We start from the raw sequence: 4,889 nt of genomic DNA on the forward strand, positions 1-4,889 counted from the left end.
AGAGTAAAACTGTCAGATTGTGCATACATTTGAAGCACATATATTAATACATCATTCTGTTGTGATCTCTTGCCACTTATTTGATTTGCATTTGTTCATGTTGCATTTACACACTCAGTTTGCTCATCATAACAAAAAATACATAATATATAACAGAAAGCCTGCATTACAAACTGGACATGTGGAGTTTAATGGTAAACGAGGTCTAATGAAATATGCTATTAGTTTGAATTATGGGAATTGTAGGATCCAGGGGTTTTAGAGTTAGACCCATACTAGGGATTAAAAGTCAGGATATATCTGCCTTTTTGAGAACTTTCTGGAAGTAAGTAATACTAAACCCTTTAATACTTTCAAATGCACCATTAGCAAACAAAGCTTCCACCATAACACATTATTAGAAGCTGAATTTATGTAAAATATTGTATTTGGGGCCAGAAAGTCCATCATAGAATGTCATAGTTCAAGTGCTTCTGAAGAGGAGTATGGAAAAGTTCTAAGTTAAAAAGTTAAAGATAATATTATAAGTATATTAGGTTTCCAAAATTATAGCCTGTTTGCTTTATTTTGTTGATTATGCAATGCACCGTGATTTTGTTTTAAATCATTTTACCACACCAACCTACCAGATGACGTTCCATGTGCTGTGTTTAAAAGTGGTCACGAATGGGAAGGATGACAGTGAAGGAAAAGCAAAGGAAAAATAGTACAAACATGTTAGAAACACTGTTGCCATTGCAGCAGACATGCCAGGAGGATGATGAAACCACCGGTGTGAGCTGTCCATTCAGGGACTTAGCCTCCTATTTATTTTTCTTTCCTGCCTTCTGATTGGCCAGCGAAGGCGTACGGCCAGTGAGCAACAAGCTTCCTCTCCACAGCCCGATGACAGATCTAAAGGATAGTTCCCGATCCCCCTTGTTACAAATAACTTCCTCTGACATGTTTGGGCAGGGTGACAATGTTTTGAGTGAAAACAGCTTTCAGGATTGGATGGGATACAAGCTTTCAACCCCTAGGGTGGGCTACTTCTTCAACTGCTGCTTTATCCCTCTGAAGAGAGAAAACAAGAGGGGCCAGAGAGAGAAAGACAGACAGAGAGAGTCCAAGCAAGGCTGGGATTGAGGACTGCACAAGACAGTGACTCGCCATGAATAAAAGCAGTTGGGACTGTAAGTGTTTTGGCTTTACAATGTGACACAGGCCTGTTTTTTCTCTTTCACTCTCTGTTAGTGCTTTAAAAACAGCAGGAGGAGGGAGGGGACGAGCCGGAGCAGAGGTGTGTCATTGTTGACACAGACGAGGAAGAATGCCTGGACAGTTTTCCTCTGTTACTGTGACTGGATCCACTTCTGTGGTCTGGGCCGTGTGTTCAGAAGCAGTTCCAGGTGGTTGCATGTGATCTGTGTCGTGGGCACAGGCAGGCTTTGTGTCTGCACTCTCTCCTCTGGGTCGGAAATCATTGAGCAGAACACGTCCCACTGCTTGGTGTACACCGCAAATCCTTTGTTTTGAGTCAGTGTAGGTATACGAGTATTGTTGCTGCCCCTTCTTTTTTTAAAGAGTCTGTCACTAATTGACCATTTGCTAAACCCATCCCCCAAACAGCAATTCTCTAAACACAGCTTAGCAACCATAACTAGGCATGGCAGGCCTGTCAAGCTTTGAATTTCTCTACATTCAAATGAGGTGTCAGTTGAACCATAGTTCAAAGTGGAGGGTGGTGTCTTTTTTGCCTTTCCAAAAGCCAAACTGAAGTGTAAGGATTGAAGTAAACATTTGCTGTGTCTCAGTTCAGATGTCATACACTGTGTACACTACGTACTTACTTGTGTAGTGCATGAATTTTTACAGGGTAGTGTTGTCTGAAATCAAACACGACTTCTTTTTCTTCTTTTTAATGGCAAATTGCAACCGGACAGAACGTTACTGCGAAGTTAATCCAAAAACATTACTGATGAGCTTCTATCTGACAGCAATATATTGGTACTTAGTGGGGAAAAAACACGTGTATAACTTACATTCGTGTGGTGTGGTGTTCACCAGAGCAACCGTTGAAGCTTCCCTCCCCTTCTGCAACGTTGCCAATATGGCGACCAATGAGGGAGACAAGAGTCCAGTGTTCCACACTCATTCTTTTGACCGTAATGAGTATACCATCCAGGTACTCATAGTGCACTGCATTTTCTTATAATTGTCATTGTGAACGCAGCAAATTGAATGTGTCTATCTGCACTAAAGTAAGCTAACTAGCATACTGCCTACAGAAGTAGCCAAGTTTTACATATAATGCCAAGGAGCACATCATTAACTAACTTTATGAGGTTACAGGTTACAATTAAAAGCTTTAGCTGACTGTTACAGGCCAGGACCCCTGAACCCAACCTCAACATAAATATGCATGATAAAAAAAATCAAGTAGCTGTGATTTGGAGCCAGGAACCCTGCTTACGTAATGTACTGTAGGCTACAACTAGTTTATAATTTTTTAATTTTGGGTGTGGGGTTGCCAGGCAGGGACGGATATAATTCATTTTAAATGGCATGTTCAATACACGGGAAGAAAGAGGTGCTGGAAAATGTTTGACTTGAACATCACAATTTGATTAAAACGTATTTGTATGAAAAAATAATTTATTAACATGTTCCACAGATTCATGGGCCTTATGTCTTTAAATGAGATATATAACAATACATAATATTCTCTTTAAAATAAAAATGAGGTATCACTGAAGAATTTTGGTAATAATGACTGGACAATAAACCATCTATCTGTGCCTCATTTCTTGTACATTTCCTGCGTGCAAAGATTCGGATACATGAATGCAGCATTAGAGAACATAAGGAATTCTTGTCATTGACCCAGAGACAGAGACTAACCTCTCTCTCATATGTGTGAACATATTTATTTGGACACTTCAAGGGCCACTTTAGAGTAGGTGATAACAGACAGCATGACTGCAACAAGGTAGGCTAATTGTTTATTCAAAACTGCTGCCCTATAGTTGCATAGCAAGCAACGGTCAACTCTTTTTTTGTCCCTGTCTCCCTTACACTTTTTCCTTCTCTTTTTATCAGCTGTTCTTTGGGGCAAGTCTTCCTGATCAAGCCCATCGTAACGCTGGTATGTTCCCCTCAATTGCCTAATCAGAGAGGATGGTGAAATCAATGAGGTGGATGGATCCTAACAGGAATCTGAAATGAACACCAGCGCCTAGGATCAATGAGTCTTCGCCTCTGTATGTTTGTATGTGCGAGCGTGAGGCGCTGAAGATGTTCGACCTTCACCAGGACAGCAGTGCGTTTTGCTTGGGCTGTAATGGGCCACTTTTGGGAACTGATAGAGGGGGAGGAAGGGGACGTGAGAAAGGGTGTTAATTAGAGGCCAAAGGTCTGCGGAAGGAGTCAGCCACCACAAGCCACTTAAATCAGAGCACAATCTTTTGAGGCCAAATCAATCTATCTATTGTATGTCAGGACAACTGATCCTGTATGATCACTCATAGCCACCATGAAGGATGCATGAGTTGAAGCGAATGCATATTGATTTAGTCGACGGCAATTGTATTGGAAACCAAAGGCAATAAAAAACAAACATTTTGATGGCGACAGTGGATGAGGGTAGAAACCGGATCTGACAGATAAGATAAGATAAGCAAAAGACCAAAGGAAAACCACATGGATGAGAGGTGAAGAGAAGAGAGACTCTAGAGTGGCTCGTCACCATCTCTTCGCCATCTGGTCCCCATCCACTCTCCCATGACTCCAGTGATGTCACTGAGAGGAGATGGTACCAATTAGAAACCAGACTGAAGACATCTCCGGAACGAGAAATGGGTCTCTGTATCAGTAGTCAGTGGGCCACAGGCTTAGATGGATAGCACCTTTGCCACCAAGGTCAGGCATAAACATGTTTGTAGTTATGGCTTTTGATATTCAGTATTGATCCTATAATTGTCCAAAAGAAGGGTGCAAAGCAAATCGTGTCATCATTATTCAACTTTGTAGATAATGGCCATCTGGCTGGGAAAATCCACCACTTTTTAAAGCTCCTCTGTCACCTCAGGAGCGAGACGAGCAGCGCTGGCTCTCCTCTTATTTCTTTATCAGGACCGGAGACGGCTCAAGCGCTTTCCCAGAATCTGTCAGGGCCCGGTGAGCGCAACGCTTCATCCATCACAGGAGCCAGCTTCACAGGCTTTTCATTTTACTGGGGAGGCCCACTTCTGAGGCCAGGCCCATTAAGTTTTCACATTCGTGTCCCAACGCCTGTCATTTGGCTCACATCATCCAAAACACTCTTTCATTCTTGCTGTTTCTCTCTCTATATACCTCATGTCCCATTTATCTTTATTTCTCAGTTCCTCCCTCTTTGCCCCCCATTGCTCCATCACTTTTCTCACTTCTAATGAGGAGTGAACTCGTTTTGAAAATTATGACGTGATCCTGAGGTCAAAGCTGCAAATGAAACACACGTTTCGGAGCTCACCCAAGACAGATTAACAGAGGATGTACAGAGCTTCCAAAATAAAGGTGCTTCAGTGTGTGCGTGCATGTGTGTTCTTTTTATAGTATGACTATTAGTTTGCAGTTATCCCACATAAACAGAACATCACGCTGTAATTTCTGGTTTAACAAAACAATCTGCCTTCATCCTCAAGTCACGTGCATACTAAACAAAAGAGTGAGAACAGCGCTGGTCTTCGTCAGCAATTAAGTAGAACAGTTCTCGATCTGCTGAACGGCTAATTGGCCATCTAAACACTATCAGGTTCCTACTATTACTCTATTTCCCTTCCTTAAAAGCATGGCGTGCAGTGTGTGTCGTTCTGGAGGGCCTGATCACAGGCTAACATTGTTGACAGTCAGATTTAGTCTTGGAACAGACC

The 4,889-nt window shown here is 42.1% G+C and overlaps 1 long non-coding RNA gene across 1 annotated transcript; it reads left to right on the forward strand.

Annotated features, from left to right (window-relative positions):
* Nucleotides 1-909: 909 nt before the first annotated feature.
* LOC119910560 lies at nucleotides 910-4,546 on the forward strand. Its single transcript, XR_005445645.1, has 2 exons — nucleotides 910-1,172; nucleotides 3,079-4,546. It is a non-coding gene; the product is annotated as an uncharacterized LOC119910560 (long non-coding RNA).
* Nucleotides 4,547-4,889: the final 343 nt, after the last annotated feature.

Source organism: Micropterus salmoides, unplaced genomic scaffold, assembly GCF_014851395.1.
Source record: "Micropterus salmoides isolate LMB-PRFRI ecotype aquatic unplaced genomic scaffold, ASM1485139v1 Ms_hic_scaffold_19, whole genome shotgun sequence".
Taxonomy (NCBI): Eukaryota; Metazoa; Chordata; class Actinopteri; order Centrarchiformes; family Centrarchidae; genus Micropterus; species Micropterus salmoides.